We start from the raw sequence: 17,673 nt of genomic DNA, 5'->3' as shown, positions 1-17,673 counted from the left end.
ACACATAAAAATTCCGTCCTACCATTGATAATACTTCATAAAACAATTCCTACTGTATGTGCCTCAATGCCCTCTCTTATTTGCTTCTCTGTACTACTCTCAAACCCACTCAATACTGAGACCTCTGTGGTGTTGCAACGACGTTGTCTAGTTCACAATAAGCTGTGATAGTGTATTAGTTCAATAAGGCTGCACTGCGTTGATGAGCTATGTTCAATGTGCCTGTAAGAGCCGACGCCGGACAGGAGAAGCAGGTACGGGTAGTCAGACATTTATTCGGGAACAGACATAGAACAAGACAAGAACAGCGTCAGCGCACGGGTAACACGCACATATGACAAACAATGCAGCAGCGGGGAACAGAGCTGGGGAACTGACAAATATAGGGGAGGTAATAAACAGGTGATTGAGTGAGTCCAGGTGAATCCAATATCGTTGAAGCGCGTGACGAGGGAAGGCAGGTATGTGTAAATGATGGTGGCAGGAGTCCGTAATGCAGGGCAGCCTGGAGCCAGAAGAGCAGGAGCAGGCGTGACAGTGCCATATAGTATCCTGTCCCTGAACCCGAGGGGGTAGACCCACGCTGCCATCCACTCAACGGCCGCGAAGAAGATCAAGAAGAAACGCTGGAATAGAAACCCAGAGAAGAGCTGTGATGGAAGTCCGTCATGTGTACCCTCTTTCCCATTTTTCATTATACTCGTCATTATGTTCATCTATGGCCAGAATGTTTTCCTGACCCAATGACAACCCCAGGAAAACTCTAGACCCAGGCAAAATAACTAGGGCCCTGAGTTTTCCCTGGAGAGGTCACTTAGTGAGAAAAAAAATCTGATCCGATGCTGTAGTTACGTTTATATCACAATCATTCAAAATGTCACAATTCCCTTTCCGTTCCTCATTGAAACCTTTTGGAGTGCCGATCAACAGTATCAGCTTCAATGGGACATGAATCAGAAAGACCAGGCCCAGCAGATGCTGCCCTAAATGTGTTTAATATTGCACATTTCCTCTGGTTATCGACTCATAGATCCAGCTTCAGAGGCTTCTAACCATATTCAAATGCACATTTTTAATGCCCCCCCGTCCCACCGCACCATGTGGCGAGTGTTCTACTATACAAAAAAATCTTGTTACCAGAGACTGTATATTAATAAGCTGCTTAAATTATGTCGGCAATTCCCAACACTAAGCATTTTGTCTAATTAATAATAATAGAGTCCCTAGATGTTGGATTAGACAAATCCTTTGCAGAATATAAATGCAACTGGTAATTTCGAGTGAAAATGTCAATGGTTATCCCTGTGGCGACCGTGGCGGGCGGTTGTAATTGTAATTGTAATTATGTTGCGTTGTATAGCGCAAATGAGCTTGGCTAACATGTCGGAAGACTTTCCAGATGCAGGTCCTAAATCATAAAGGACTTTTCAACTGTCCACTGTGATTCCCTCTCAACACCCTAAATTGGCATTGGCAATGTTTCTTAATGAAAGCTTGTGCCTCTTCGTAACCCCGGCTGAAATGTCACTGAGGTGTTGGTTTTGTAAGGGCTTCGTCTAATAAGGCTGACTCGCAGTGTACTCATTGTGCTGTCTAAGAGGTCAGAGGGAAAGGTTGATGGGGGGAGGAAGTGTAATGCACATGGGAAGAGGAAGAAAAAGATCTCCACCTGCTGTAAAATAGCTTAGCAATAGCAGGACCCCCCAGGATAAGTATTATCACCCCCCTGCCCCCCTCATTGTACCTAGGGAGATGGAGGCTGGATGATAGACATCCTATCCCCTCAACAATTCATGTTAGAAGGAGACAAATACAGCTGATTACAATATGTAGACTAATCTGAGTACCCTGAGGGAAGGGAATGAGGGAGCGCGAGCAAGGATCTGCCAGAACGGGAACACATGGAGGTTTTTTGTGTTGATTTTTCCATACACGTTATTATTAGTTCATCCTAAAGCACAAACATGCCCGCTTTTAATATAATCAGCACAATTTAAGTACTGTTAATGGAGCCTTTAATGGTAACCCTCGCAAGGCTGCCGGCCCAGACAGCATCCCAAGCTGAGTACCCAGAGCATGCGCAGACCAGCTGGCTATAGTGTTTACGGACAGATTCAATCTCTCAGTGTCCCAGTTTGTTGTCCCCACTTGCTTCAAGATGTCCACCATCGTTCTTGTACCCAAAAAAGCGAAGGAAACTGAACTAAATGACTATCACTCCATAGCACTCACTTCTGTCATCATGAAGTGCATTGAGAGGCGAGTTAAGGACCATATCACCTCCATCTTACCTGATACCCTAGACCCACTACAGGTTGCATTCAGCCCCAACAGATCCACGGACAATGGAATCGCCATTGCACTGCACACTGCCCTATCCCACCTGGACAAGAGGAATACCTACCTGTAAGAATGCTGTTCATTGACGACAGCTCAGCCTTCAACACCATAGTACCCTCCAAGCTCATCACTAAGCTCAGGGCCCTGGGTCTGAACCCCTCCCTGTCCAGCTGGGTCCTGGACTTCCTAACGGGCCGAACCCAAGTGGTGAAGGTACGCAGCAACATCTCCGCCACGCTGATCCTAAACACGGGAGCCCCACAGGGGTGCATGCTCAGCCCCCTTTTGTACTCCCTGTTCACCGATGACTGCGTGGCCACGCATGTCTCCAACTCAATCATCAAGCTTCCAGACGACACAACAGGGGTAGGCCTGAGCCTACAACGAGGAGGTGAGTGCCTTGGTGGAGTGGTGCCAGGAAAATAACCTTTCCCTTAACATCAACAAAACAAAGGAGCTGATCGTGGACTACAGGAGACAGCAGTGAGAGCACGCCCCCACCCATATCGACGGGGCAGCAGTGGAGAAGGTAAAAAGCTTAAAGTTCCTCCCTGTGCATATCACTGATGACCTGAAATGGTCCATTCACACCGACTGTGGTGTAGAAGGCTCAACAGCGCCTCTTCAACCTCAGGAACCTCACAAACTTCTACAGAGGCACCATTGCGAGCATCCTGTCAGGCTGTATCGCCGTCTGGTACGGCAAATGCACCATCCACAACTACAGGGCTCTGCGGAGGGTGTTGTGGTCGGCCCAACACATAAGCGGGTGCACACTGCCTGCCCTCCAGGACATCTACAGAACCCGGTGTCACAGGAAGGCCAAGAAGTTCATCAAGGACCCCAGCCACCCAAGCCACGACCTGTTCACCCCTTATCATCCAGAAGACGGACAGTACAGGTGCATCAAACCAGGGGCCGAGAGACTCATAAACAGCTTCAATCTCCAGGCCATCAGACTGTTAAACAGTCACCACTAGCTGGCCTCCGCCCAGTACCCTTCCCTAAACCTCAGACACTATCGCTAGCTGGCTACTCTACCCTACACCTTAGAGACTGCTGCCCTATGTACATAGAGTCATTGAACACTGATCACTTTAATAATGTTTGCATACTGTTTTACCCACTTTATATGTACTTTATAATCTATTGAAAATGAAATACAGAAATATTTAATTTATATAAGTATTCACACCCCTGAGTCAATACTTTGTAGAAGCATCTTTGGCAGCGTAAGTCTCTAAGCGCTTTCCACACCTGGATTGTGCAACATTTGCCGAATTTTCTCTTCAAAAATGTTCAAGCTCTGTTAAATTGGTTGTTGGTCATTGCTAGACAACCCTTTTCAGGTCTTGCCATAGATTGTCAAGTAGATTTAAGTCAAAACTGTAACTCGGCCACTCAGGAACATTCACGGTCTGCTTGGTGCTTACCATTTGGCCCTGTGTTTTAGGTTATTGTCCTGCTGAAAGGTGAACTCATCTCCAAGTGTCTGATGGAAAGCAGGATTGAAAGTTTTCCTCTAGGATTTTGCCTATGCTTAGCTCCATTCCGTTCCTTTTATCCTGAAAAACTCCCCAGTCCTAAACGATTACAAGCATAGCCATAACATGATTGTCAATGTGTGTATGAAGGCGAAGTCAGGTGCAGGAGAGCAGAGTAATATTAAATAATGCGCACTTTATTATAGTTCCAAACCGGGAGCACAACAAAACAAACGCGCTCAAAAAACGGAACAATAAAGTAAAAGCGCTTAACGAACATCACTTGACATGAAGACAATTACACACAAAACATGATGGGAAACAGAGGGTTAAATACAAGTCGATTGATTGGGGAAATGAAAACCAGTTGTGTATGAAAACAAGACAAGACAAATGGATATATGAAAAATGGAGCGGCGACGGCTAGAAAGCTGGTGACGTCGATCGCCGCCCGAACAAGGAGAGGAGCCGACTTCGGCGGAAGTCGTGACAATGATGTAGCCACCGCTATGCTTCAACATATGGAGAGCGGTACTCAGTAATGAGTTGTATTGGATTTGCCCCAAACATAAAAGTGAATTGCTTTGCCAAATTTATTTTGCAGTATTACTTTGTGCCTTGTTGTAAACAGGATGCATGTTTTAATAGATTTTTATTCTGTACAGGCTTCCTTCTTGTCAATCTGTCATTTAGGTTACTACTGTGGACTAACTACAATGTTGTTGATCCATCCTCAGTTTTTTGCTATCACAGCCATTAAACGCTGTAACTGTTTTTAAGTCACCATTGGCCTCATGGTGCAATCCCTGAGCGGTTTCCTTCCTCTCCGGCAACTGAGTTAGGAAGGACACCTGTATCTTTGTAGTGACTGGGTGTATTGATACACCATCCAAATTGTAATTTATAACTTCACCAGGCTCAAAAGGATATTCAGTGTCTGTTTTTTTACCCATCTTCCAATAGGTGCCCTTCTTTGCGAGGCATTGAAAAACCTCCCAGGTCTTTGTGGTTGAATCTGTGTTTGAAATTCACTGATCGACTGAGGGACCTTACAGATAATTGTATGTGTGGAGTGCAAAGATGAGGTAGTTATTCAAAAATCATGTTCAAATCTATTATTGCACACAGATTGAGCACATGCAACTTATTATGAGACTTCCTAAAATACTTTTTACTCCTGAATGTATTTAGGCTTGCCATATCAAAGGGGTTGAATACTTATGGACTCAAGACATTTCAGCTTTTCATTTTTAATTTTGTATTAACTTGGCCGGTGGCCAAACTAAGCAATTAGGGAGAAGGGCCTTGGTCAGGGAGGTGACCAAGAACCCGATGGCAGTGGTGGAAAGTACTTAATTAAAAATACTTTAAAGTACTACTTAAGTCGTTTTTTGGAGTATCTGTGCTTTACTTTACTACTTATATTGTTGACAACTTTTACTTTTACTTCACTACATTCCTAATGAATATAATGTACCTTTTACTCCTTACATTTTCCTTGACACCCAAAAGTACTAGTTACATTTTGAATGCTTAGCAGGACAGGAAAATTGTCTAATTCACACACTTATCAAGAGAACATTCCTGGTCATCCCTAATGCCTCCGATTTGGCAGACTCACTAAACACAAATGTTTAGTTTGTAAATGATGTCTGAGTGTTGAAGTGTGTTGGGTGACTTTCACTTTTACTTAAGTCATTTTCTATATTTTACTCATGTATGACAATTGGGTACTTTTTCCATGGTCACTCTGACAGACCTCCAGTGTTCTTCTTCTTCCTTCTTCCAGAAGGACAACCATATCTGCAGTATCCACCAATCAGGCCTTTATGGTAGAGTGGCCAGACGGAAGCAACTCCTATGTAGAAGGCACATGATAGCCCGCTTGGAGTTTGCCAAAAGGCATCTAAAGGACTCTCGGACCATGAGAAACACCATTCCCTGGTCTGATGATACCTAGATTGAACTCTTTGAGCTGAATGCCAGGTGTCCTGTCTGGAGGAAACCTGGCACCATCCCTACGGTGAAGCATGGTGGCATCATGCTCAAGCATCATGCTGTGGGGATGTTTTTCAGCGGCAGGGACTGGGAGACTAATCAGGATCGAGGGAAAGATGAACGGAGCAAAGTACAGAGAGATCTTTGATGAAAACCTGCTCCAGAGTGCTCAGGACCTGAGACTGGGGCGAAGGTTCACCTTCCAATAAGACAAGCACACAGCCAAGACAATACAGGAGTGGCTTCGGAACAAGTCTCTGAATGCCCTTCAGTGGCCCAGCCAGAGCCGGGACTTGTTCCCGATCAAACATTTCTGGAGAGACCTGAAAATAGCTGTGCAGCGACGCTCCCCATCCAACCTGACAGAGCTTGAGAGGATCTACAGAGAAGAATGGGAGAAACTTCCCAAATACAGGTGTGCCCTCACTTGTAGCCTCATATGCAAGAAGACTTCAGGTGCTTCAACACCTTTGGCAGCATAAGTATTCAGAAGAAATGATCTGAATACTTATGTAAATGTGATATTTTTTTGTATTTTTTGTAATACATTCATAATACATACAAAAATGTCTACAAACCTGTTTTTCATTTCTCATTATGGGGTATTGTGTGTAGATTGATGAGGGGAAAACACGATTTAATACATTTTAGAACAAGACTGTAACGTAACAAAATGTGGAAAAAGTACTTTCCGAATGCACATTATCAAGCATATCACACATTATCCAGATACTGATTGTTAGTACTTGGTGGTCTATAGCAGCTTCCCACAAGAATGGGCTTTAGGTGAGGCAGGTTTAGATTTGAAGCTCAATGTATTACATACCAAATGTGAGGTAGGGATTTTTTTATATCGGCATTTAAAAGTACATATCAATTATCAGAGTGCCCCGAGGTGTGTTTGATGGTGGAGGCAGGTGAAATAAAATTATATATGCATTAGCTTTATAGAGTCTCCCACCCCACTCCCTATCCAACTCCCCTCCACTATCCACTCCCTTCCCAAATACCTCCCTTCTCTTTAATTTAAAATGGGCCTACTGTGCTGGCTGTATTTACTCTCCCATTGTGCATCATTAAGAGGATTAAGTCAGTGAACAGTGTATAGGCCTGAACTGTATTAGGTTATTAAATAAAGGAAACAGCTTATGGTGAACTTTGTCGACGTTATAAAACGGATCCCTATAGATTCCCTTCATATAATGTAAACCGTGTCGCGTTACTGTGTTAAATAGCTCAAATGAATCATCCTTATTTGAAACAGGAATTTATAAGAGGCCTGTATCTTTGGCTATAGTGCATTACTCAGTGGTGTACTCATCCTAAAAGGTCATATATAAAATGGTACATTATAATGAATAAGTACGCAATGCGTTCAGATTTTATAGTATTTCTTCTGCCTCTGTTTCTTGGGATGGACTCGTCATCTACAGTATCTAATATATCTCTCTATCTCTCTCTCTTTTCCTCTCTCTCTCTTTCTCCCTCTCTCCCTCGCACTCACCCCTCTCTTTCTCCAGAGCTGTGTGAAGTTGGAGAACAACTTTGACGATATCAAGCACATGACTCTAAGCGAACACGGGGCACTCTGTGAGGCGTTCAGGTGAAAGGAGGTGGAAATGAGAAGAGGGGAATGGGTCGCCATGGAAACGTCATCATCGCAATAACAGGAGTGGTGATGGAGGGGTTTGGGGGGAGGTGTTCTTAGTCATTCCTAATTATTGGGGGAACAAATGAGTTTTATAGTCACCATTCAGCCTTTCCCTCTCGGAGGGATTCATTTGTCTGTAGGGGAACGCCAAGATTGGCTACACGCTGGAAAAAATTGAAATGTTTCATTTGTTGAAAATAATGCTTATGTGGAGTCCCCAGGCAGTATCGGAGTACTTTAAGCATTGAATTATAAGGGTGTTTGCAATTAGAGCTTGAGATTTATTTAGCAGTCATTGGAAATCACAGGAGGGAGACCTTTGACATTGTGACAAGATTGCCAATCTGTTCTCTCGTGTGAAGACGGTTGCTTTTTTAACACATGGCTAGGTACATCGCGGACTGATTTCATTCCACGGGGACAAATGACATGAACACATATCAAAGTCTGTCGTAAGTAGAAGTACATTTAATTACATTACCAATACATATAAATAGACTGTTCATACCAACTCATTACAAGCCATTTTCAGTAGCATACAGTACTGCATATGGTGAGGTTTTTATACTTGTGAATACAGTTGGAGCAGCCAATAATATTTTCCAAGATTCATAGTTTTGAAACAAGATAGCAGTAGTACTTTTCTATGGAACATAATTTGGGTCTTTGTGTGTCAAAAAAAGATACATGTCAAATAACACTATTTGACGCGTCAAATAAGCTTGTTGACCAATCAGGACCTGAATATAATTGCACATAATAATTTAACATGTTCAACAATTTTGTACCTAGTCATTACACATTGATTACACTATCACTCCTATTTCATATGTCACAACGATTCATCGATACCTATGCTATGATGCTGTTAATGTTTTGTCTTGCGCACCTGCCGCTGCAAGCTCTGGGACAGTGCTAGTCAGACACGCACTTCCCCAAACTCTGGGACAGTGCTGGTCAGAAACAAAGCTAGCTAGCTGATGGATGCAAACAATGTTCTCCCCCCAAAATATGGCAAAACGATATCATCTGTTTCAGTAGCTATAGTTAGCTAGCTAATTATGTAACGAGGTGTCATCATCAAAAATACCCCTAATTTATAAAACTGTTTTTGTATTTGGTTGATGATAGTCGGACCCGGTCCAGTCAAGCCACACTAGCCAGATGAAGCTAGCTAGTTGTTCACAGTGTTTCCCATTAGCGCCAGTTGTTGGCTAATAAGCCGGTTACACACTCATTTTCAGGCAGCTACATTTCCCACTTCATATTAACTAGGCTACTTTTAATTTAAAAGTTTCAATTCGCTAGTTCGTTGAGCCCTCTCCCGCTAGATTGAACGATATGCATCTTCTAGTGATCTTTTACAAAGCGAGCGATGACAGGGAAACGCAGCAGAGAGGAAGAGGCAAAGTGAGAGGTTTCACTCTCGCCAAAATCTGTCCAAAATAAGCCTAATGCGTTTGTATGGGCTTATGTTGTACCTAAACTGCCTTCCCACCTTTGGGACAACGACTCCCATTGTTTGGGCGGAGACATAAACATATTGTCATTATATTTCTTTACACGGCAGAGGGAGAAAGAGCATGATGCTCGTGAATTTGCACGTCAAATGTAATATAAGTAGTAACGATGAGTCTAAATCCAATAGCCTAATTATTGTTTTCTGACCCAATCATTTATCACATAGCCAGCTACGCAGAGTCGTGGCGCCAAGTAGGCCTAAGATATTTACTGTGCGTTGATTGACAACTGAACAGCAAGTGTTGACTAGTTTATAAAAGGTGTCGAACTGACTGAATAAAGTCGATCCCTATATCCCTTTGTCATTCATAAATCATGAAACGGGGTTATACACTGAGTATACGAAACATTAAGAACACCTGCTCATTCCATGACAGACTGACCAGGTGAATCCAGTTGAAAGCTATGATCCCTTATTGATGTAACTTGTTAAATCCATTTCAATCGTTGTAGATGAAGGGGAGGAGACAAGTTAATGAAGGATCTTTAAGCCCTGAGACAACTGAGACATGGATTGTGTTTGTGTGTCATTCAGAGGGTGAATGGGCAAGACAAAATATGTGAGTGCCTTTGAACGGAGAATGGTAGTAGGTGCCAGGTGCACCGGTTTGTGTCAAGAACTGCAACGCTTCTGGGTTTTTCACACTCAACATTTCCCCATGTGTATCAAGAATGGTCCATCAACTAAAGGACATCCAGCCAACTTCACACACCTGTGGGAACCATTGGAGTCTACATCGGCCAGAATCCCTGTCGAACGCATTTCCACCGCTTGTAGAGTCCATGCCAGACAAATTGAGGTCGTATTGAGGGCATCTCAATATTGAGAAGGTGTTCCAAATGTTTAGTATACTTAGTGTATGTCCATTGTATCGCATTGCTACAAGTAAACCAAATCATTTCCTAGGTTTCCTTTCCTAGGATGTCGGAGCTTGTCAGACAGTGATGCTAAAGTGAGTGACTCTCCTTTCATCAGTGAGTGAGTGTAACCAATCGAATCGCATAGGTGAGAGAACCATTCATTTCGCTCCGTGATTTGCATTGGCTACTGATAGGCCTAGGCTTTTTGGCGATTATCTGCAGATAAATGGAAACATTGAATTAAAACATCAAAAGAAGATGGTGAATCATCACTGCAGGAACAATAGGTAGTGGAGAGCCTCATTCTGGTTTAAATATGATAAATAGGTTCCTCATGGAATAAAAGCATTAAAACAGTATTCAAAAATGTTTTGACCTTAGTAGGGAATCAACTAAATGTTTAGAAAATTAATTAATTTGCCCAGGTTTATCATAAGACATTAAGATAATGCATCAGTGATTCATACTTCCTGCAACTTTCTGAAGAGGCAATGGGAATGCACCTCCCTGTGTGTGTGCAGTGCGCACATCTACTACTTTGCGTATCCGTTAGCGATGCTGCTAATGAAAACAGTTTTCTGGTAGATGAAAGGCTTTCCCAAAAACCTTTTCAGTTAAATGTTAACTACAAAGTAGCCTGGAAAAGCGGAAACCTGGAAAAACAAAACTTTTAGATATTTTTCAAGATAATTTGGGCTATTTACTTTTTTTTTATATGAAGAACAAACATCATGGGGCAATTCATATCTTGCAGTAAAACTGTAAATAAGACTTTAATCTCTTTAATCTCAAGATTAATTAGACAGGTTAAATGTTAAAAAGGTTAAATGTTCCCTTATGTCACGACTTCTGCCGAAGTTGGTGCCTCTCCTTGTTCGGGCGGCGTTCGGCGGTCGAAGTCACCGGCTTTCTAGCCTCCACCGAACTACGTTTCCTTTTCCATTTGTTTTGTCTTGATTGTACACACCTGGTTTCCATTACGTTATAATTGTCACGATCTTTCAAGATCGAACCCAGAAGCAGACCAGGACAAGGAGCGTAGGAAGAAGGTGAGTATTTATTTACAATAAAATGTGAAAAGGTAGATATATCCAGATGGCGTAGCGGCCAGCGGTGGTGAATAGATGAGAAGAAATAGGTGAGTCCAATGTAGTAGTAGAATCCTCTGTCAACCAGGCGGGAATGGAGTGAATGATCCAGGTGAGTAACTGAAGGCAAAACAAACGGAGGTAAGTTCAAGGCAAGCAATACGTAAATGAAAACAACAAAACAAATACTATCCAACTGGAGTCTGGTACTCAGGCACAACATACTGTTCATGGCTAACGATCCGGCAGGGAATGGAAGTCAGGACAGAGCTTTTGAAGGGTAGAGATGATGATCAGGACAGGTGTGCAGATTACTGATGGGAAACAGGTGCGGGTGAACATCAATCTCCCAATGAGCTAATTCGCCCGGCAACCAGACAGGGTGCGTTCCAGGACACCTGAAACACACTCCAGGACAGACACACAGGCAAACCCAGACTCAGGAAGCGGGATTCGTGACAGTACCCCCCCTCCGACGAACGCCACCGGGCGGACTACCTGGAGCGCCAGGATGGAGGCGGTAGAAGTCACGAAGCAGGTCGTCATCCAGAATCTGACGCCGAGGAATCCAACTCCTCTCCTCTGGACCATATCCTTCCCAATCCACTAGATACTGGTACTCTTGTTCTGGGCACAAACAGGACATGCGGCAACAAACCTCCGGGTATCTTCTCCCATGGCAGGCCACCAAAAACGTCTGCGCAGTAGTGCCATAGTCCGAGCAACGCCAGGGTGACAAGCTATCTTGCTGGCGTGGGACCACTGAAGGACAGCAGAACGGACCAACTCGGGTACGAACAACCGACCGGGTGGACCGTTACCGGGGCCGGGCTGCGTCCGAAGGGCCGCCATCACATCCTCCTCTATCCTCCATGTAACGGCTCCCACGACCACATTCTGGGGAAGAATCATCTCAGTCTTGACCCCACTCTCCTCCGTCTTAGAGAACATCCGGGACAGGGCGTCCGCCTTCCCGTTCTTCGACCCAGGTCGGAACGTCAGGGAAAAATTGAAACGTCCAAAAAACAAAGCCCACCTGGCCTGACGGGCGTTGAGACGTTTAGCCGATTGTACGTAAGCCAGATTCTTGTGGTCAGTCCAAACCACAAACGGTTGCTCCGCTCCCTCCAACCAGTGACGCCACTCCTCCAAGGCAAGCTTCACAGCGAGAAGCTCCCGGTTACCCACATCGTAGTTTCTTTCAGCTGGAGAAAGACGACCAGAGTAGAAAGCGCAGGGATGGAGTTTACCGTCAGTGGAGTTACGCTGGGACAGGATGGCGCCCACACCCACATCAGAAGCATCCACCTCCACAACGAACTGACGGGAAGTGTCAGGTTGAGAGAGAATCGGGGCGTTGGTGAATCGGCTCTTCAAGTCCAGAAATGCTCGGTCTGCCTCAGGAGTCCAACAGAACTTTCTGGTGCAAGACGTCAGGGCAGTTAAAGGTGCAGCCACCCGGCTGTAGTCACGGATAAACCTCCGATAAAAATTCGCAAACCCCAGGAATCTCTGGAGCTGCAATCTTGTACCGGGCTGGACCCAATCCCGAACCGCCCGAACCTTCTCTTGGTCCATCTTGATCTCTCCCCTGGATATGATGTACCCGAGGAAGGACGTTGTGTGGGCGTGAAAATCACACTTCTCAGCCTTCACGAACAGCCGGTTCTCCAATAACCGCTGCAGGACCTGCTTGACATGCAGAACGTGGCTAGAAAGCTCCTTTGAGAAGATGAGGATATCATCCAGGTAAACGAACACAAAAATACCAATCATATCTCTCAGAACGTCATTCACCATACTTTGGAACACAGCCGGAGCGTTGGTCAGTCCAAACGGCATCACCTGGTACTCAAAATGTCCCATCGGAGTATTGAACCCAGTCAACCACTCGTCCCCCTCCTTGATCCGAACCAAATGATAAGCATTACGTAAATCAAGCTTCGTAAAAACCGTAGCACCCTGTAAGGAATCGAAAGCCGAGCTCATCAAGGGCAGGGGATACTTGTTCTTAACCGTAATATCATTCAAACCCCGATAATCAATACACGGTCGAAGAGAGCCATCCTTCTTGCTCACAAAAAAAAAATCCTGCTCCCAAAGGTGATGACGATGGCCGAATGAGACCTGTAGCTAGAGACTCCTTGATGTAGGTCTCCAAGGCCTCACGTTCCGGTCGAGAGATACTGTATAACCGTCCCTTGGGAAAGGCAGATCCAGGAAACAGATTAATCGCACAATCATAAGGTCGGTGGGGAGGAAGGGACAGAGCCTTCTGTTTACTGAATACCTCACCCAACTCGTGATATGTTTCTGGAACCAGGGACAAATCAGGAGGAGCAGAGTCACTGACCTGACTGGAAACAGCAGGAGAACAGGCAGTCCTAAGGCAGTTAGCATGACACTCAATGCTCCAACTAGTTACCTTCCCTGTCACCCAATCAAACGAGGGATTGTGTTCCTTCAGCCAGGGGTAACCAAGAACCAGAGGAACATGGGGCGAGGACAAAATGAAGAAAGAGATAAACTCTGAATGATTTCCCGACACCAACATCTTAACCGGTTCAGTCCTCATAGTGATCCGTGCCAGACTACTGCCGTTCAGAGTGGTTGCTTCAATGGCTTCCGGCAATTGCTCCTTGGAAAGCCCCAGCTGTTCCACCAAGTCGGCATCCATAAAGCTGCCATCGGCACCTGAATCGATAAAAGCGTTCATGTCAAAACTCTGATCCTTATTCATAAGGGTCGCAGGAAAACGGGGTCTGACAAGATCCTTGAGAGATTGAAACTGGCTCGCTAAAATTCCTCCCAAAACTAGCGAGCCGGGCAGTTTAACGGGCGCTGTGGACAAGCGGAGATGTAATGTCCCGATCTACCACAGTAGAAACCGCTATTGGTCTCACGTCTACGTTGACGCTCCTCCTTAGTTAGCCCGTGTCGCCCCACTTGCATTGCTTCAGAATCTGGTGGCAAGACCCCTCCACTAATCCCGTGTGGAGAATAATGCTCAATACGTCCTGGTTCACCTCCTGAACCGAATGGTAACCGAGTTGCAGATTGATTGGATGGGCCCCACTGCTTCTCCCTCCTTCTCTCTCGGACTCTATTATCTACCCGAATAGATAAAGCGACCAAGCTGTCCAGGTCACTGGGCTCTGGATAAGATATCAGCTCGTCCTTAAGTTCCTCTGACAACCCCTTGTAAAAAACCGCTTGTAGTGACTCCTCATTCCAACCACTCTCCACAGCCAATGTCCTGAACTCAATCATAAAATCTGCCACACTGCGATCTCCTTGGCGAAGAGAGAACAAACGTTTAGCTGCGTCCTTACCTCGGACTGGATGATCAAAAAGCTTTCTCATCTCTCCCGTGAACTCCTGATATGAAGCCGTGCAGGTTCCCTGTCGTTCCCAAACGGCTGAAGCCCATTCCAGAGCTCTTCCACGCAACAGTTCAATAACAAAGGCTATCCTAGCCTTGTCAGTGGCGTAAGAATGGGGCTGTAGATCAAACACTAACCCACACTGCATAAGAAACGAACGGCATTTTCCCAAATCCCCTTCATATTTATCAGGCGTCGGTACCTTGGGTTCACGGAATGACACCGCTCCAGACACGGCAGGTGAGATGGGTGACACCGGTGGTGAATGAATCGCCGGCAAACTGAGCTGATCCTGGATTTGTGTCAAGCTAGCAGATAAGTTCTGGATCGAACTCGCTATCTCCTGTAGCGCCGTATTGTGTTGTCCCAATGTCTTCCCCTGCTGGGTAATGGCATGGCAAACGGAGTCCAGGTCCGCTGGGTTCATTACTGGCCGGATCGTTCTGTCACGATCTTTCAAGATCGAACCCAGAAGCAGACCAGGACAAGGAGCGTAGGAAGAAGGTGAGTATTTATTTACAATAAAATGTGAAAAGGTAGATATATCCAGATGGCGTAGCGGCCAGCGGTGGTGAATAGATGAGAAGAAATAGGTGAGTCCAATGTAGTAGTAGAATCCTCTGTCAACCAGGCGGGAATGGAGTGAATGATCCAGGTGAGTAACTGAAGGCAAAACAAACGGAGGTAAGTTCAAGGCAAGCAATACGTAAATGAAAACAACAAAACAAATACTATCCAACTGGAGTCTGGTACTCAGGCACAACATACTGTTCATGGCTAACGATCCGGCAGGGAATGGAAGTCAGGACAGAGCTTTTGAAGGGTAGAGATGATGATCAGGACAGGTGTGCAGATTACTGATGGGAAACAGGTGCGGGTGAACATCAATCTCCCAATGAGCTAATTCGCCCGGCAACCAGACAGGGTGCGTTCCAGGACACCTGAAACACACTCCAGGACAGACACACAGGCAAACCCAGACTCAGGAAGCGGGATTCGTGACAATAATTTATTCCCTATTTAACCCTCTGGCTCCCACATGGTTTGGTGCGTGTTTGTTCTTTGTTAAGTGGTCAAGACTTCTGTGAGCTGGTGTGTTTCTTCCCAGGGTGGAAATTATTGTTGTTTTATTTTCGAGTAAAGTACGTTTTTACTCAGTTCTGTGTCCTGCGCCTGACTCCGTCCTACCCGCTGCACACTGACACTTGACACCTTATTTAGAAAATAGTCCTGATCATATTGGCCTAGACCTAGACAATACACTTAATTCATACATTTTCAGTAATTTATAAGTCATGTCTTTCTACAAAATACCACAAAAAAATTCCACACTCCAATGCCAAGAGTGTGCAAAGCTGTCATCAAGGCAAAGGGTGGCTACTTTGAAGAACACATTTTTGGTTACTACATGATTCCATGTGTTATTTCACAGTTTTGATGTCTTCACTTTTATTCTACAATGTAGAAAATAGTAAAAAAAATAAAGAAAAATCCTTGAATGAGTAAGTGTGTCCAAACTTTTCACATATTAAGTTTTTATAAAAAATAACATTGTTGGACATAAAACACTGGAAGTGATTAAAACACCAGGAAGTGATTTTAATTTTGGAAATATTTTGCCAAGTGTTCCCACCATAATAGAGAGAAAAATGTAAGCATCCCAGGGTGTGTTACGGCCTGAGGCGGCGCACAATTGGCCCAGGGTCATCCGGGTTAGGAGAGGGTTGAGCCGGCCGGGATTTCATTGTCCCATCGCACTCAAGCGAATCCTTGTGGCAAGCCGGGTGCCTGCAAGCTGACTTCGGTAGCCAGATGGACAATGTTTTCTCCGCCAGATTGATGTGGCTGGCTTCGGGGTTAAGCGAGCAGTGTGTCAATTTGCAGTCTACAAATTATTTGTCATTATGTTCCGGACCCACGACCATGCACAAAAACAGCCCTGAGTTACAGTACATATAAGGAAATCAGTCAATTGAAATGAATTAATTAGGACCTAATCTATGGATTTCACATGACTGGGAATACAGATATGCATCTGTTGGTCACAGATACTGTAACAACAAAAAAAGGTAGGGGCGTGGATCAGAAAACCAGTCAGTATCTGGTGTGACCACTATTTGCCTCATGCAGCACGACACATCTCCTTCGAATAGAGTTGATCAGGCTGTTGATTGCGGCCTGTGGAATGTTGTCCCACTCCTCTTCAATGGCTGTGCGAAGTTGCTGGATATTGGCGGGAACTGGAACACGCTGTCATCCTGGGCTTTTGTGGTTACATGTGGTCTGCGGTTATAAGGCCGGTTGGACGCACTGCCAAATTATCTAAAACAACATTGGACGTGACTTATGGTAGAGAAATGAACATTCAATTATCTAGCAAAAGCTATGGTGGACATTCCTGAGGTCAGCTTGCCAATTGCACGCTCCCTCAAAACTTGAGACAGCTGTGGCATTGTGTTGCGTGGGGCAAAACTGCACATTTTAGAGTGGCTTTTTATTGTCCCCAGCACAAGGTGCACCTGTGCTATGATCATGCCGTTTAGTCAGCTTCTTGATATGCAACACCTGTCAGGTGGATGGATTATCTTGGCAAAGGAGAAATTGTCATTCACAAGGATGTAAAGAAATTGGTGCACAAAATTTGAGAGAAATATTTTTTTTGTGCATAAGGACCATTTCTGGGATATTTTATTTCAGCTCATGAAACATTGGACCGACTCTTTACATGTTGTGTTTATATTGTTGTTCGGTGTAGTTGATGTGCCATGCATTAGAATGTACTAGAGGCCACCAAGAGAGTTATTTTGGGATGCTTGGCTGGCTACTTTTTGTATTTGACTGGCTAATCTATCTACTTGTGGAAAACACTGTTGCCATAACGTTAGCTTGGGCTAACAGGGCTAGGTAGATGGCTAGCTTGTTTAGTTTGTTATCTATCTGTTGGACAACTGAGCATTTAAAAAAAAATCTGCTCGTTTGATCCTGATCTCATGTCAAATGCTCACGCAGTTGTTTTCCTATTCGGTCGAACAAATACTAGCTTATTTTGTGCACCAATTTGGCTTTCTCTGCCCTTAACTGTGTTCTGAACACCTCCAAAACAAAGGTCATGTGGTTTGGGAAGAAGAATACCCCTCTCCCCACCAGTGTGCTTACTACCTCTGAGGGTTTAGAGCTTGAGGTAGTCACCTCATACAAGTACTTGGGAGTATTGGTAGACGATACACTGTCCTTTTCTCTGCACATATCAAAGCTGCAGGCTAAGGTGAAATCTAGACTTGGTTTCATCTATCGTAATTGTTCTTTCACCCCAGCTGCCAAACTAACCATGATTCTGATGACCATCC

General features: G+C 44.6%; 1 pseudogene; it reads left to right on the top strand.

Annotated features, from left to right (window-relative positions):
* Positions 1 to 202: 202 nt before the first annotated feature.
* The window catches only part of LOC120019870, a 36,826-nt pseudogene continuing 19,355 nt past the window's right edge, over positions 203 to 17,673 (top strand).

This window comes from Salvelinus namaycush, chromosome 25 (assembly GCF_016432855.1).
Source record: "Salvelinus namaycush isolate Seneca chromosome 25, SaNama_1.0, whole genome shotgun sequence".
Lineage (NCBI taxonomy): Eukaryota > Metazoa > Chordata > Actinopteri > Salmoniformes > Salmonidae > Salvelinus > Salvelinus namaycush.
The sequence above is the reverse complement of the archived record's forward strand: the minus strand, read 5'-3'. Positions and strand labels throughout refer to the sequence as shown.